Raw genomic sequence first — 18,292 nt, forward strand, 5'->3', positions numbered from 1 at the left:
AGGATTGGTTGGTGGGGAGGATTTGTGAGGCTGCGTGCGATTGAGCTGAGCAGTGGGGTGAGAACAGAACTGCCTTCTGAGAGCCTTCCTCACAGAGAGGGAGATGTAGCAGTCAGTCTCCTTTCATTAGTTGCCCAGAAACTGTGTGCCCACTTGGAGATAAGCAAGCAAGATCTCCACGCAGCTCTCATGCGCTGCTTGCTTTGGCACTCATGAGGTACCCCTGCCAGGAATTTCCATTCATCAAGGTCTGGGAACAAATGCAGACCAGTCAGCTCCCGGGAGCATTCACATATCCCACAGGCGGGCTTGGGCATTCCGTTCCTTTCAGAAGAATTACTGTGCAATTGCTCGGACTGCCCATAAATGTAACTCAAAACTCCCTCTCAGTGCGACTTTATGATGACGATATAAAAGCCTCCCACAGGAATGGAGCACTCTGGATCTTTGAAAGCTTATTCAAAGGACTAGCTAAGAAAACTCTTTAATCTGGAAAACTATAAGAAGAAATGATCTGGTTGAAAGGTCATGCATATGTACCTTGACTATGGGCGTTTCACTTAGACCTCCATGGTGACCTCCCTACAATGAAATTCAGAGGTACTGATGAGCAGGGGAAGGAAATGTGTTCCTCTAATAGCTCTAGATGGGGGTGGGGGATGACAGGGATGGGGAACAACTCTGAAGTAGGCCAAAGGACACTCAGAAGAGAGGTTCCACACTCTGCCAAGTAAAACTGCAGCTCTGACTGTTTTGGGACAGGGCCCTTCCGGTCTGCCTTAGGCCAGCTGGTAACGTGTTGGTTCTTGACTTCATGCAGGAAGACTTATAACACAATTCCAGGTGATTTTGAGAATAAGTTTATTAAAGCTGGGGACAGTGAAACAAGGAAGGGCCTAGTCTAGAACAGCAATAGGAGAGAGCCTCGGAGAGCTGCATTAGTTCTCCAGAAACCTTATTGGAGAGAAATGAGCCTGCACTGAGGAGTCAGAGAAAGGCAAGGCCTTGGAGACCGGTTCAGGGGGTGAGCCTGTGATGAGCTGTCACTGCCCATGGCTCTCCAGGCTGCCAGTCTTTTTTTTTTTTTTTTTTAAGTTTAGAATGCTGCAAAATTCTGGTAATGACTTTATTTTTTCAGTTAACATAACCAGCATACTAACTCAGAAAGAACAAATCTAGCCCTGGCCGGTTGGCTCAGTGGTAGAACGTCAGCCTGGCGTGCAGAGGTCCCGGGTTCGATTCCCGGCCAGGGCACACAGGAGAGGCGCCCATCTGCCTCTCCACCCCTTCCCCTCTCCTTCCTCTCTGTCTCTCTCTTCCCCTCCCGCAGCCAAGGCTCCATTGGAGCAAAGATGGCCCAGGTGCTGGGGATGGCTCCTTGGCCTCTGCCCCAGGCGCTAGAGTGGCTCTGGTCGCAGCAGAGCGATGCCCCGGTGGGGCAGAGCATCGCCCCCTGGTGGGCAGAGCGTCGCCCCCTGGTGAGCGTGCCCGGTGGATCCCGGTCGGGTGCATGCAGGAGTCTGTCTGACTGTCTCTCCCCATTCCCAGCTTCAGAAAAATACAAAAAAAAAAAAACAAAAAAAAAAAAACAAATCTAAGGAAGGTAATAACCTTCACTAAGTGACAAAACTTTGACAAATCAACACAGTACTATTTAATATACTGCTCACAAAAGTTAGGGGATATTTTATAGCTTCATATTCATTTTGAAGTATCCTCTAATTTTTGTGGGCATTATAGAATCAAATCATATTTTTTGTTGGAGTTACATATTACTTCAGTGATAATTTTCACTCCAAAAAAAATGTCATTTAAGTACCAAATTATAACACTAGGGTTTTTTTTGTTTGTTTTTTTTGTATTTTTCTGAAGCTGGAAACGGGGAGAGACAGTCAGACAGACTCCCGCATGCGCCCGACCGGGATCCACCCGGCACACCCACCAGGGACGATGCTCTGCCCCTCCGGGGCATCGCTCTGCCAAAACCAGAGCCACTCTAGCGCCTGGGGCAGGGGCCAAGGAGCCATACCCAGCGCCCGGGCCATCTTTGCTCCAATGGAGCCTTGGCTGCAGGAGGGGAAGAGAGAGACAGAGAGGAAGGAGGGGGGGGGTGGAGAAGCAAATGGGCGCTTCTCCTATGTGCCCTGGCCAGGAATGGAACCCGGGTCCCCCGCACGCCAGGCCGATGCTCTACCGCTGAGCCAACCGACCAGGGCCAACACTAGGGTTTTTAATGGTGCTTTATAACAGAGCAAGTTATTTTTTACAAATAAATATATTTTTTGAAACGATACAATTTCTCCTTTGAAAGTGAGTCCCCTCATGAGGTTTACGGCTGCAGGGCAATTGGGCGTATTCAGAGGTGTCTCGGCTTTGTTCTGGGGTTGGTCCAAAGCCAGGTAGAGTCCCAATGCACAGAAGGCTTAACAAGTACACCTGAGGGAGATTTTACATGCTAACACTAATTTCCAAGTACTCTTCAAAAATTGTTAAAGTTTCACATAAATACTGGAATCCTCAAAACCAGTCACTTCAAACAACACTAATAATTTCAGATGTGCCCTTTTATTTAGCAACCCCGTACCCAGGTTGCACGTCTTGTGGGGACCCTTAAAGTTTGGGAGATCCCTGCCTGTGGTGGAAGAGACGGGAAGGGAGATGGAGGAAGGGGAAGGGAAAGGTGATGGAGGAAGAGTGTGCTGGGTCCTTTGTTATGAGGGTTTTTAAAGACTAGGAGTTTGGAAGAGGATTTCAATAGAATATTAATCAGCTTTCCTGGTATACCCTGGTATACAACTCTTAGAGTTGTGGTCTTAACTGATTGGTTAGCCTCAGGGCAGGAGGTCAGTACTCATTGTAGCTGGTCCTGGCAGCACCCACCTTGTTTGTTTGTTTTTAAACTGATTTTGAGGGAGGTGGAGAAGGAAGCGCAGGTGAGAGAAACATTGATTTGTTGTTCCATTTACTTATGCATTCCTTGGTTCTTTTTTTTATGTGCCCTGACTGGGGATTAAACCTGCAACCTTGGTGCATGGGAGGATGCTCTAACCAAATGAGCTACCTGGCTACGGTCCACGCACCTGGTTTTGCTGCTTTTCTGGGCCTGGAGCTAAAATATAACTGAGGCTTAGGGAAGTGACCTTCAGTATCTGGCTGTAAATTGCCGGGCCAGTTTGTTCTATCTGTCTTAGTTTCCCCATTTCATTTACCAAGGACTTTCCCTAGCTTCTTACTATTCTGTCTCATGACTAGTGGTGGGGGGAAGCACTTACCTTTCTCTGGTATAGGTAGAGGCTTTTTGGATTTCTCTAATGCTCTCTGAAAGAGAGGGGGACAGGCCTGACCTATGGTGGTGCAGTGGATAAAGCATGGACCTGGAATGCTGAGGTTACTGGTTTGAAACCCTGGGCTTGCCTGGTCAAAGCACATATGGGAGTTGATGCTTCCTGCTTCTCCCCCCTTCTCTCTCTAAAATAAATAAAATTTTAAAAAATAAAAATAAATAAATAATAAAAAAAAGAAAAGAGGGGGACAAATAACTTAAGAAAAAGGAGATCATCATGTTTCTTTCCTTCTGGAAACCAAGCCTGTACCAGAGCAGATAAGAAAAACAAGGTTCAAAATAAGCTTGTTCCAAGTCTCAGGTAAGATTGAAGCACCACCCTAGGTTCCAGCTCCATGAGGAGAGCAAGATACTTGCCCTGCATCTATTTTTTTTTTTAAGAGAAAGACAGGAAGGGAGAGAGATAAGAAACATCAATTCTTCACTATGACACCTGTTGTTCATTGATTGCTTTCTCATATGTGCCTTGAAGGGGGGAGGCCTCCAGCTTAGCCAGTGACCCCTCACTCAAACCAGCAACCTTGAGCTTCAAGCCAGCGACCCCGTGCTCAAGCCGGTGACCTCTGGGTTTCTATCCTCGCTCTTCAGCATCCCAGGCCAACATCTATCTACTGCGTCACCGCCTGGTCCGGCTGCCCTGCTTCTTGGGAAGATTGAATGAAGTCTCCTTCATTTATACACACACACTCAACAATAATTTAATGAGTGCTCACTATGTTCAAAAATTCTTCTAGATATTGAAGAAATAACGGTGACAAACAGACAAAAATGGAAGGAGTTAATGGTATGTCAAGTATGCTTTGAGTACGAGAGTCAGGAAGGTTCAAATATTTTGCCTGTTTCATATGAATGGTTGCATCAAGTTGTTACGAATAAAGACTTCCTTTCCCATCGCCAGCTCTCTGGATCATTCAGTATTGTCGTTTGCTTCCATTGAGCGACCCCCCGTTACCTTCGTTAACTACTACTACAGGCATAATGAAATACCCACTTGGCAATGGGTTGAGGGATGGTTTCTCCTCCCAATTTCCCTCTCCCTCCAATAAACCTCCTGGGAACCCCTGCCCGGAAAACCTCATACCACTGCCGCCCCTTTTTCTTCTACTGTGAGGGAGACCTTTCGCTCGCGGGCCAGCGGGGCAGCGGCTCTAGTTGCGGGGAGCAGGCTGCAGACCTGGGCCTCGGGGCCCACCTCCCCAGGCTCCCGCCGGACCCCGCCGGCCGCTGCGGGGCGCTGCTGCCCCAGCTCACGTCTGCGGGCAGGGCGGGGCGGGGCCGAGGGCCCAGCAGGCGGCGGGCTCGGCGGACTCGGCCACAGGTAACTTGCGGGAGCCCGGAGCGCAGCCTGGAGAGCTGCGGCTGGAGGCGGCGGCGCTGGGCGGCGCCGAGGCCCAGGGGCCGCCGGAACCCGCGGGAGCCCGTCCTCGTCGACTCCCTTCATCGCCCAACTCTGTCCCCGGCATCCGTTCCTGCAACGCGGGCGCCCAGCGCAGGAAGAGAAGGTACCGTAAGATCTGCGGGCCGGCGCCCCTCACTCCGGGGACCTCCGATCCGGAGAGGACGATGTCGGGCAAGGGGCGCTGCGCCTTCGGCGCCCCAGATCGCTGTCTGCTTGGGAAGGAGACTCCCACGGAGCGCGTTGCCTCCTTTTCTGCGGCCTCTGGGCGAGCCAGGGCCGGAGGGGGTCTTCCTGGGGCCCCTTCTTTATGGCTTTGCTTCGGTTAGCTCCCAAGAATACAGAACTTTCGGGGACGGGGGACAAAGAACTTTCTCTTCTTTGCTCGTCCCCCTTCTCTTTCTCCAGAGAGTTCAAAGAGTTTGAAGAAAGGGGTGGTGGTGGTGGAATACCGAGGGTCACCAGGTATTTATCCCTGACGCGGTTTGCAGGCGCAGAGGAGGGTCCCCTCTTGTCGCCTAGCGCTCTCTTCGGCCGCCAGCCTTCCGGCCGGCCTCGGAATGACCGGACCGACTGGGACGCACCGTACTCTGCCTCCTCCCCTAAGCAAAGGGGTGCAGGAGCGGGAAGATGGGGCTGTCTGGAAGACCCGCTCAGGCTGGAATTACGCTTTTAGACTTCTCAAGTGGCATCTCCCCTGGCGGAGGAAGCCAGCACGTTGTTTGGTTTGAGTTCAGATGTCAGCTTAACGACCCTTCTCTTGGGCATTTCAGTGTCGTGCTTCCGGCATATTGGGGGGCGGGAGGGGAAGTGGAGCTTTATTTGTCAGGGGCTTCAGTTTCTTAAGGTTGGTTAATAACGTTTTCCCTGCGGCTCAGTGAGATGGTTCAAGTAGTGATTAAGGTACCCGCTTTGAGATAATGAGATTGAGTCGTGATGTTACCATTTGTTAGGGTGTGTGACTTCGGTGTGTAACCCACTTATTTGAACCTTAGGTTTTAGAACTGTAAATTGGGTTGTATTGTGCATACCGTGGTAGTATAGTCAGTGGACATGGAACGATGCAAGAAAAATGCTTAGCATAGTGCTGTTGAACATTAGGCATCCTTTTTGTGAACCTGTTGGATGATGATATTCATTCATATTTAGGCAATGTTAATGGAAAAAACTTGAGCAAGGAAGAATGATATGCCTGGGTCCATCATGGGCCCACACTGTACCGACAGACCCTGCAGGAGAGGTCTCCCAGCCTTAAAATAGTACTAGCAACCTATTGTTCTTACCCTTAGTAAGTGCAACTATACATGGTCATCTTCTCTCATTCCCAGCAGGTGCTTAACATATGATCAACAAAGAATTTTTTTTTTTTTTTTCATTTTTCTGAAGCTGGAAACAGGGAGAGACAGTCAGACAGACTCCCGCATGCGCCCGACCGGGATCCACCCGGCACGCCCACCAGGGGCGATGCTCTGCCCATCCTGGGCGTTGCCATGTTGCGACCAGAGCCACTCTAGCGCCTGGGGCAGAGGCCACAGAGCCATCCCCAGCGCCCGGGCCATCTTTGCGCCAATGGAGCCTTGGCTGCGGGAGGGGAAGAGAGAGACAGAGAGGGAAAGCGCGGCGGAGGGGTGGAGAAGCAAATGTGCGCTTCTCCTGTGTGCCCTGGCCGGGAATCGAACCCGGGTCCTCCGCACGCTAGGCCGACGCTCTACCGCTGAGCCAACCGGCCAGGGCCAACAAATAATTTTTTAAAAATTAAGGATATAAATTAAAATTGGGAGAGTTTTGCCGGACCAGGTGATGGTGCAGTGGATAGAGCATCTACCTGGGACTCTGAGGACTCGGATTCGAAACTTTGAGATTGCTAGCTTGAGCAAGGGCTCATCCGGCTTGAGTGTGGGCTCACCAGTTTGAATGCAGGGTCCCTGGCTTGAAGCCCAAGCTTGCTGGCTTGAACCCAAGTTGCTGGCTTGAGTAAGGGATCACTGGCTCAGCTGGAGCCTCCCAGTCAAGGCATTTATTAGAAGCAATCAATGAACAACTCAAGTGCTGCAACTTCCAGTTGATGCTTCTTCATATTTTGGTTAAACCAGTGAGTTTCAAGTGTGAAACAAGTGAGTTAGGTCTGCTCTCTTGTATTTTGCATTGGCATGGGGGAGTGCTCTGTGTGTGGTCTGTGGGTGCTTGCCCTCAGGAAGACAGATTGCAAATTGCATCCTGCCTGCCTCCATTGGGGAGGGGGGCGATTGTTTGCTAGAGAAGGGGTATTTCTGCCTGGCCTGTTTTCCTGGAGAGTGCTGAGGTTCCTAGGAGCCTGTGAGTCTGGTGAATCTGGAGAGGGGAGTTGGGGCTTGGGAGCACTGATTGAAAGGGAAGCCTGCCTGTTTGCTTGTGCACCGTTAGAAGACTCTAATAAATGGAATGACCCACCATTTTCTGGCTCCACAGTTCTTTTACCGTCTGCCTGAATCCAGTGTGAACCTTCATGGCCATGGCGGCGGCCACTGGCCCTACAACATCTCTCGTCCTCTCTGTCTGTCTGTCTCTCTCTCTTGCTAAAAAATAAATAAAATTGGAAGATGTGCCCTTTGGACCATAAATGAGGAGGGTAGGGTAGAAGAAGATGATGAAGAAGAATAAAAATGGACAAAAAAACCCCCACACTACTTCATATTGTTGGGAGGTATAAATTAAGGGTGATAAAGAAATGCTCATTTGTTAACTCCTTGTTTGTGATTAGTAGCATAAAAAATGGCACCCAGTAAACTCATCAGCTCTCCAGAGCCTGTCCAGATAAGCATATAGCTGAGTAAAAGCAGATGGGTTGTAATCCAACTCCCTTCCCAAGGCCCTTCCATATAAAAATTCTGGTGCTGCCACTGGGAAGTATACCTTCAGAAAGTGTAAAACTTGTAGGTACAATTTAAAGGAGAAGAGCTGAACACACACCCAGTACCATCACCCAGCTGAAGCACTGGAGTATCCTCAGGTCCTTGGAGCCCCCAGTACTTCTCCCCATGGCATCCACTCACTCCCCCCCACCCCACCACCTCCAAAGAACCACTAGTTTGGATTTGTGTTAATGTTCCATTTGCTTTTCACACTTACTGATGTGTGTTGACCTGAGAAAGAAGATAATTACCAAGAAGGACTCCTGGTAGCTAACTGGGCTCAAATTTAAAAACAGAGCCTTGTAGTCGTTTCTAAACAGTGGCTTTTCCCACAACTCATGCTTCAGGGAGAAGCCTGCACTAAAACTGCCTGACCTCTCTTTCTGCCATCTGAGCCAACCCTTATAAAGAAGTTCTTGGAATCATATTTCAACCAATAAGACTGAGACCTTCCCTTTCCAGTTGAGCTGCAAAGCTGTATTCACATTAGTATCTTCACTGACCAATTGAAGCAGCTCTATTTGGCCAATCAGAACTGTACTTTTTGGCCAATCAGATGGTGAGGATTTGGAGCCTTCATTTGCATGAAGGCCAATCACGGAAGGGGTTGGGAGGGGACTTCTCTCTATGTAAAGTCAGCTCCCGTTCTCTCTAGGTAAGTCAGAAAACTGGCCCAGAGGGTTCAGTTTTACTTTCCACTGAAGACTGATTTTCCTGAGTGGGAGATGAAGCTGAAACATGGAAGATGTCTCAGCGTAACTGGTTAGAGCTGTCTAGCAGAAAGTGGCCTCACTCTACTGCCTCACAGCTGTGCTGTTCCATAATTGAATTAACACAGTTGCGACCATAGCTGTGCTGTTATCACAGTTGTGCTGTATTACAGTTGAGCTGTTTGCACTGAATAAAGTTTCCTTCTTCACCACACCCCAAATTGGAAACATCCCAATTGGGAATTCCTGTTGGTGTAGAATTTGCTCTGACCATTGGGTGACATGAAAAACTCTGGGGGAGGGAAGTTTCCAAACAAGCATTTATACAATCACCTGGAGCAGTCTTATAGAACTTAAAAGCAAGATATTGAGACTAAGATGCAAACCACAAAAAAGCTGAAAGTATCGAAGTACTGGAGTGGGGCAGTCTCTCTCTCAAGTCCCTACTCCTCATTTCTTTGGCATAGGAGGGTGTGTTCTGTCTGTGTAAGAGAAGCCCAGTCTCTTCCAATGTAGCTTGGAGGCTATAATTTTAAAAGCTTTGCTTGGGTCCCAAAGAAGGGGGAAAACAGTAATTTGTGTGCATGTATTTTAGAAGTTTTTTTAAAATACAAATTATCCAGGGGACATTGTATGGGATTTGAAGGATTAAGGTGATTGAGAGTGACCTTTAAAACCGGTTTTAACTGGAATTCTTCTTTTTCTAATTATGATGTTCGTGCTATGGACTTTGTTCTAACTTATTTCTTCAGGGTCACACAGCTCTCCTTGGTGAGTCCTGTGCAACTCTATCACTTGTTTGTTAAAGCAGAGATTCCTAAATTTGGTTCATGGTGTCCTTAATATCAGTAATTTTTTCATACTGCCCTAGTTTAAGTAGTAGTTAGGTTCAAACAATATAATAAGTATTTGTGTCCAAACAGCATAGAAGGTATTTGAATAACTAATACATGTAACCGAAAGAAAAACATCTTTTTATATCACCCTTAAATAACCACAATTACCAACAGGATGTGTGAGTCTGTACTACTTCTCAAATCATGGACTCAGATTGGATACCATTGCTCTCATTTCCTGTTCCACATGAATTATTCTGCAGTTTGCTTTTTGTCACAGCAACCACCGAAAACCCAAACTTTGCAAAGATGTGATGTCATTGATAGGAATGTAATGTGATCTAATGTGAGACTGAACTGCCTCCAGTTGTAGGTTCAGCAGTGTCTAACATGTTAAGTACACTATATATGTTTCCCTTGAAATGTTTTAGTGGCCTGAGTTGCCCCAATGAATTTATTATAGTACCCAAAGTACTGGTGTAGAGTTTGGGAATTATTAGGCTAAGGTAAAACCCCTTTCTGAAGAGAGAGCAGTTACTAAGGAAAAGTTCAGCTTTGAAGTAGCCCCAGGTCAAGCTTCTGTGTGGAGTGGGCTAAGGCTTGGGTGTCTCATCTACAATATATAAAATAGAATGGCTAAAGCCTCCTTGGAGGGCCATTAAGAGGATTAAACTAGATAATGTATATAAAAGTATCTATAAAGATACTGGAATATAACAGCTTCAAGAAATGGTAGCTTTTTAAATGATTGTTAAATAGTACTAAATAAATGTTCAGTAATAGGAATATATCATTGTCCCTATTTAAGAAGAATCAGTGCCTGAAATCTCAATCTTAACAAATAAGTTATGAGATAATTCACATTATGAAATGATTTATCACCCTGGCTGGATAGATCGGTTGGTTAGAGCATTGTCCCAATATGCAAAGCTGCTGGTTCGATCACTGGTCAGGTCACATAACAGAAACAGATCGATGTCTCTCACTCTGTCTCCCCCCCTTCCTCATTCTCTAAAATCAATATATAAAATAAACAAAAAAGATTTATAATTTTTCATCTGACCTGTGGTGGCACAGTAGATAAAGCATTGACCTGGAACTCTGAATTCACCAGTTCAAAACCCTGGTGCTTGCCGGGTCAAGGCACATATAGGAAGCAACTACTATTAGTTAGTTGATGCTTCCCATTTCTTTCCCCTCTTTCTCTCTTTCTTTTCCCTCTTTTGTTCCCTCTCTCTCTTCTCTCTAAAAATCAATAAATAAAATTTTAAAAAAGGAAAAAAAGAAAAAAGATCGATAATTTTTCAAACAGCAAACTCAGATGTACCACGCTGGTACTTGTTCATGTTTCAGATCATTGTTGGAGTGCTCATTTTCACTTGCCAGTATGCGCCCTGATTTGGGGAGGAGGTCATAACTGATTGGAGGGAGAAGGCCTGAGCCTGGATCAGTGAACTTCTAATTTCAGGAGGGAAGGTACTTTGTCTTATGTCTTGGGAAGCTTGACATGGGGTACAGGCCTGAACATTTTTTTTTTTTTTTGGTATTTTTCTGAAGTTGGAAATGGGGAGGCAGACAGACTCCCGCATGAGCCCGACCGGGATCCACCCGGCACACCCACCAGGGGGCGATGCTCTGCCCATCTGGGGTGTCGCTCTGCTACAACCAGAGCCATTATAGCGCCTGAGGCAGAGCCATCCTCAGTGCCCGGGCAAACTTTGCTCCATTGAAACCTCGGCTGCGGGAGGGGAAGAGAGAGACAGAGAGGAAGGAGAGGGGGAGGGGTGGTGAAGCAGATGGGCGCTTCTCCTGTGTGCCGTGGCCGGGAATCGAACCCGGGACTCCTGCACGCCAGGCCAACGCTCTACCACTGCCTGAAAATATTTCAAGTAAGATTTAATTTATGCAGGTACTTACACACAGAGAAGCAGATGATCTTTATAGGTGAAACAGTTTTGTTAAACAGCAGAGTTATCACATGGTATTTTCTATCAATAAGGGGTACTTGTTAATCCTACAAGGAAAGGCTCACTTGAATAACAATGTTGCAGATGGCTATCATAGTTTAGAAAACATAGACCTGTCTCTGGCCATTTGGCTCAATGATAGAGTGTCGGCCCAGCATGTGGATGTCCCAGGTTCAGTCAGGGCACACAGGAGAAGCGCCCATCTGAATCTCCACCCCTCTCCCTTTCGCTTCTCTCTCCATCTCTCTTCCCTCCTGCACCCATGGCTCGATTAGAGCTAGTTGTCTTAGGCACTGAGGATGGCTCCATGGCCTCTCCTCAGGCAGTAAGAAGAGCTCGGTTGCTGAGCAATGGAGCAACACCACAACACCTTAGATGGGGAGAGCATCACCCCCTAGTGCAGGGCCCCCCAAACTTTTTACACAAGGGGCCAGTTCACTGTCCCTCAGACGGTTGGAGGGCCGCCACATACAGTGCTCCTCTCACTGACCACCAATGAAAGACGTGCCCCTTCTGGAAGTGCGGCAGGGGGCCGGATAAATGGCCTCAGGGGGCCACATGTGGCCTGCGGGGCCACAGTTTGGGGATGCCTGCAGTGGATCCTGGTCAGGGCACATGCAGGAGTCTGTCTCTGCCTCCTCTCCTCTCACTGAATTAAAAAGAAAAATAAAAGAAAATATAGACCTTCCTTCCCATGATCCTGTTCATTGTTTAGACCCCAAGCTTAATTTAAGTTAGGTCTTGGTGATATTTTAACAATTTGTGAGAATACACTGAATAGTGATGTTTGCCTAGCGTACAGTAGTTGTTGATTTTTATTGTTGCTTTCTTCTGTCATTTATTGTTGGGAAACCTGTACAGAATCATAGCTGATGTTCCCAACTTGAAGTAAATATGGGTGGATACCATTTTATCTGTTTGTTTTGTTTCCCAATGTTTTCCCCTCTATAAAAATTAAACATTTGTGTGGGATGGAAAAATTATGTGAATTTTGTTAGCAAACTGTTTTCTTTTTTCCATTTGATGCTCATAGATTAAATTATCAGTATTATTTTTATTTAACATATTGCTCCTTTTTTTTTTTCCTGAAGCCAGAAACGGGAGAGACAGTCAGACTCCCGCATGTGCCCGACCGGGATCCACCCGGCATATTGCTCCTTTTTAAAAAAATAAATAAGAATTTCCAATCTTTCTCTGGTTTAGACTAATTATATCTATTTTTTTTGTTGTCATTGTTAAGTGAGAGGCTGGGAGGCCGAGAGACAGACTCCCATATGTGCCCCCACCAGGATCCACCCGACAAGCCCCCACCAGGCAATTCTCTGCCCATCTGGGACCCCTGCTCCATTGCTTGGCAACTCAGCTATTTTAGTGCCTGAGGTGAGGCCATGGTGCCATCCTCAGTGCCTGGGGCCCACTTTCTTGAACCATTTGAACCATGGCTGCAGGAGGAGAAGAGAGAAAGGAGAGGAAGAGGGATGGAGAAGCAGATGGTCACTTCTCCTGTGTGTCGTGACCTGGAAATGAATCTGGGACTCACACATGCTGGGCCAACACTCTTCTGCTGAGCCAACTGGCTAGGGCCTATATCTTAATTTTCAACATCTTACTATTTTAGGATATAAAGTAAAAACCTACATTGTAGATAATAAAACATAGGCTAGAATGAATTATTTCCCCCTTTTTATCTGCTACTCTTTTGCCTAGAAAATTGACAAAGTTTGAATATCTATTTAACTATTACAACCTGATGTTGTAGACACAAAATACTTTGGGAAATGTTTGACTCAGTAGTTTCATATAAAACTAGGAAAGGGTGTGTAAGGATTAAAACATTTAATTTAAATTTAGGAGTTAATTGCCAGCTGAATGGACTTAACTTAGTTTCTACATCACTGATTTTTTGTCAGTTCAAGAATGGAAATTACGGGAAATCTTTCTATCCATGACAGTAAAAAAAATGACTTAATGGAGATTAGCAAACAGTAAGCAAGAACAGAGTAGCTCTATCTAAGTACTCTAATCATAATTGCTTGGCAGGAACCAGTAAGGCCTTTTTGGTTGTTGGTTTGGTTTTTTTTTTGTGAAGGACATATGCTTTGAGAAATATTTGTAAAGTGAGTAGAAACAAAAGAATAAGGTTGATTTTTCCTACAGATAGGAAGTAAATAAAGAACTTAGTTCTCCTGAGGTTGGGACCTTTTCCACGTTTGTTTAGGAAGCCCGCTCTCCATCATCGGGTCGGTTGGATGAGGCAGCGGGAGATGGAGAAGCACATTCCGGGCTTTGGGAGGCTAGAAGGACATGGAATGGGCATTAGGAAACATGGAATGGTCCTGGCCACCAACTCAGACAGTTTCTCAGAACCTCGGTTATTACTCAATAAGGGGGCCAGACCAAGATATTTCTTTTAAGTCCTGTGAAATAATGCATATTCACAGTGAAAAAGGAATACTTTTGTTCTTCCAAAGTCCTGGAGAGAGCTGCCCTGCAGTCAACCTGATGCTGTGTGGACAGTGAGAACTAATGAGGTTGTTCACCTGATGTAACCTGATTTCCTTGTATTACGAACATCAGTGGCTTACTTCAGTAGTGTCCCATAAGACTTTGGGTATATGTGGATCCACATTCTAGAATAAAAACCAAAAGTACCATTTTATTCTAAAACTTGATTCTAATGTCAAAAAATTTATATTCTTCAGTGAATTAGATTCTTTAGTTTTTAAAAATGTCTGCATTATGTTCTAACTCCAGGGAAGTCCCACAAGATTCTGATATACAGGGAATTGCCTTTGGTGAGTTTAGGAGTTTGGGGGCTTTTCCCCTCTCTGCATCTTTATGGAGATTTTACAGGCTTCTTGCAATGAACATATATTAAGTTTATAATCCCCAAAATAAATAAAGTAGGTAAAAAGCTTTTAAAAGTACACAAAAATATTTAATATCAGTCAAATGCACTTTGAAAGAATGCTTTGTTCCTATTGTGAAATTATTTAGATCAGGGGTCTCAAACTCGCGGCCCGCCGAACAATTTTGTGCGGCCCGCAGACTAATCCACGAAGTTCAAAATATTTTGGATAAAATTAAGTAAGCCTAGGGGCCTACTTGTATTTTTCATTTCTCTAGCATCCTAGCTAGATATTAGCTTAGTTAACAGCAGTTGTGATGCGAACTACAGTTTCTGGTCGTTTTGTGACACTGAAAAGTGTTGCGTAACAGTTGCCTTTTGTAGACCTAGTGCGGCCCGCCGAACGGCTGTGATCTTGCTCTGCGGCCCACATGCTGAGTTGAGTTTGAGACCCCTGATTTAGATGTTCTAACAACTAAACTTTCTGATTAATGAGAAGTCAAAATATAATTACATGAGGTGGCCTATGTTATCATAACTATATGATAGTGATTTGAATTTATTATTATATTATTATTTTATTTAGAAATTAAATTTAGTGGGGTGACATTGATCCATAAGAACACGTAGTTTTCAGGTAAACATCTCTATAGCATTTGAACTGTTCATTGTGTTATGTGCCCACAATCCAAAGTCACATCCTTTCTGTCACTGTGTATTTGACCCTCTTTTGAATTTATTATTGAGGATAAAAAATAGACCAAATCATGAACAATCAACTTAAAAAATTTCAGTACAGATTTTTCACAATACTAAAAGTTAATTTTCTTTCTTTGTGAGGAATAATATGTCTCATGCCAGTTTTAGAACTTATTTTTTAGCTAGAAAATGACAACTGAACTAACTATAAGTCCCAGAATGGAATACTGAATTTGCCCCAATACTAAGTTTAGATAGAATACTGAGATGTACTATATCTTATTTTATATTGTGCCATATATCAGTGGTCCCCAACCTTTTTTTGGCCTCGAACCGGTTTAATGTCAGAAAATATTTTCGCGGACCAGCCTTTAGGGTGGGATGGATAAATGTATCATGTGACTGAGACAAGTGTCAAGAGTGAGTCTTAGACGGATGTAACAGAGGGAATCTGGTCATTTTTTAAAAATAAAACATCGTTCAGACTTAAATATAAATAAAACAGAAATAATGTAAGTTATTTATTCTTTCTCTGCAGACCGGTACCAAATTGCCCATAGACCGGTACCGGTCTGCGGCCCGGGGATTGGGGACCACTGCCATATATAGTGTAAAATACCCAAGTTCCAGAGAGCAGACTTGTATATTCATATGCATCCAGTATAGGCCCTCTTTTGTTAAGAGGCCTGGTCTTTAGAGCTAATCTTACTGGGTGTTTGTTTCTTTGAGAGAGGCAGGGAGAGAGAGACAGGAACATCGAGCTGCTCCTCTATGTGCCCTAACCAGAGAATCAAACAGGCAACCTCCGCGCTCCAGGACAATGCTCCAACCAACTGAGCTATCTGGCCAGGGCTTTTATTTATTGATTGATTTTTTAGAGAGACAGAGAGAGGAAGGGAGAAAAAGGGGAAGGGAAGGGAAGCATTCATTTATTGTTCCACTCAGTTGTTCATTCATTGGTTGTTTCTTGTATGTGCCATGACTGGGGATTGAACCCGCAACCTTATTTCCAGACCTTAATTGACTGAGCTAATCGGCCAGGGTATCTTACTGAGTTTGACGCCTGGCTCTACCATCTATTGGTTGTAAAAGTTTTGATATTTTGGTTGTAAAAATTTATGCTTCAGTTTCCTAATCTGTAAAATGGAGATTTGAACAGTTTTGTACCCTGATTATGGTGGTGGTTACACAAATCTATTTTTTTAAATTTTGTATTTTTCCGAAGTTAGAAGCAGGGAGGCAGTCAGACAGACTCCCACATGCGCCTGACTGGGATCCACCCGGCATGCCCACCAGGGGGCGATGCTCTGCCCATCTGGGGCGTTGCTCTGTGTGGCCAGAGCTATTCTAGTGCCTGAGGTAGAGGCCATGGAGCCATCCTCAGCGGCCGGGCCAACTTTGCTCCAGTTGAGCCTTGGCTGTGGGAGGGGAAGAGAGAGACAGAGAGGAAGGAGAGGGAGAAGGGTGGAGAAGCAGATTGGTGTTTATCCTGTGTGCCCTGACTGGGAATTGAATCCGGGACTTTCACACAGTGGGCCGATGCTCTACCGCTGAGCCAACCAGCCGTGGCCTTACACAAATCTATATATGTGATCAAATTCATAGAAAACACACACACACACACACACACACACAGTGAGCATATGAAACAAGTGAAATTCAAATAAGGCTGAAAGCATACCAATACCAATTTTTTTATTTTGATACCTGTACTATGGTTCTATAAGATATTATTGGGAGAGAGGGTACACAGGAACTTTCTATACTATTTTTTTATTGTGATAAAATACACATAACAAAATTTACCACTTTAATAATTTTTATTTTTGCAGTTCAGTGGCATTGATTACATTCACATTGTTGTGCAACTATAACCACTGTCCATCTCTAGAACTTTTTCATCATCCCAAATTGAATCTTGGTACCCAATGTACAATAACTTTCCAAACTCCTCTCCCCTCCATTCCGGTTACGACTATTCTACTTTCTCTATCTTTTTGACTACTAGGTGCCTCATATAAGTGGAATCATACAATATTTATACTTTTGTGACTGGCTTATTTCACTTAGCACAATGTCTTTGTGGTTCCTGTGCTATTTTTGCAACTTGTATATGAGACTAATATTAATTCAAAATAAAGTTTTTAAAAGATTGTAGAAGCACCTAAATATAGAGAGCATATCTTGATGGACATAAAAGGAGAGATCGACAGCAATACAGTTATAGTAGGGGATTTTAAAACACCCCATTGACATCAATGGATAGATAGTCCAGACAGAAAATCAAAAGGAAACAGTGGCCGTAAATGACACAGTAGACCAGCTGGATTTAATTGATATCTTTAGAGCATTTCACTCTGAAGCAGCAGAATATACATTCTTTTCAAGGGCATACGGAACATTTTCTAGAATAGACATCTTAGGACACAAAGCAAGTCTGAATAAATTTAAGAAGACTGAAATCTATCAAGCATGTTCTCTGACTGTAAGGATATGAAACTAGAAATCAATCACAAGAAAAAAATAAATAAACACACAAAGACATGGAAGTTAAATAACATGTTGCTAAACAATGAGTGGGCTAAGAATGAGGTCAAGGAACAAGTCAAAAGATACTTTGAAACAGATGAAAATGAGAACACAACAACCTAAAATCTATGCGACATAGTAAAGCAGTCCTCAGAGGAAGTTCATAGCATTTCCTGCCTCAAGAAACAAGAAAAATCTCCAATGAGCGATCTAACTTTACACTTAAGGAAGTTGAAAAAGAATAACAAAGCACAAAGTGAGTGGGAGAAAATAAATAATAAAGATAAATAATAAAGATCTGAGCTGAAATAAATGAAATAGAGTCTAAAAAGAACAATACAAAAGATCAATAGAACCAAGAGCTGGTTCCTTGAAAGAATAAACAAGATTGACAAACCTTTTACCAGACTCATCAAGAAAAAAGGGGGCCTGACTAGGTGGTGGCATAGTGTATAGAGCGTCGGCCTGGGACCCTGAGAGCCCAGGTTCAAAACCCTGAAGTTGACGGCTTGAGTGAGGTCTCACCAGCTTAAGCATGGAGTTGCCAGGCTTGAGCGTGGGATCATAGATATGACCCCATGGTCACTAACTTGAGCCCAAAGGTTGCCAGCTTGAAGCCCAAGGTCTCTGGCTTGAGCAAGGGGTCACTGGCTCAGCTGGAGCCTCCCGGTCAAGGCATGTATAAGAAAGCATCAATGAGCAATTAAGGGGCTGCAACTATGAGTTGATGCTTCTTATCTCTCTCCCTTCCTGTCTGTTTGTCCCTGTCTGTCTCGCTAAAGGAAAAAACAAAGAAAAAGAAAAAATGAGAGAGGTCCCAAATAAATAAATAAAATTAGAGATGAAAGAGGTAACAACAGACACCAAAGAAATATATAGGATTGTAAGAAAATATTATGATCAACTATATGCCAACAAATTGGACAATTTGGATGAAAAGGGTAAATTCTTAGAAACATACACTCTTCCAAAACTGAATTAAGAAGAATCAGAAAATCTGAATATGCATATTACAACGAGTGAAATTGAAGGAGTAGTAAGAAAACTCTCAAGGTACAAAAGTCCTAGACTGG

General features: G+C 44.5%; 1 protein-coding gene across 4 annotated transcripts in view; it reads left to right on the top strand.

Annotated features, from left to right (window-relative positions):
- The first annotated feature begins 4,629 nt into the window (after positions 1-4,629).
- Positions 4,630-18,292, top strand: part of ANKRD6 (ankyrin repeat domain 6) — a 245,227-nt gene continuing 231,564 nt past the window's right edge. For all 4 annotated transcript variants that reach the window (XM_066254264.1, XM_066254269.1, XM_066254267.1 and 1 more), the window contains exon 1: positions 4,630-4,845. The gene's annotated coding sequence lies outside the window, so the exon portion shown is untranslated. The remainder of the gene's footprint in view (positions 4,846-18,292) is intronic.

This window comes from Saccopteryx bilineata, chromosome 1, assembly GCF_036850765.1.
Source record: "Saccopteryx bilineata isolate mSacBil1 chromosome 1, mSacBil1_pri_phased_curated, whole genome shotgun sequence".
Taxonomy (NCBI): Eukaryota; Metazoa; Chordata; class Mammalia; order Chiroptera; family Emballonuridae; genus Saccopteryx; species Saccopteryx bilineata.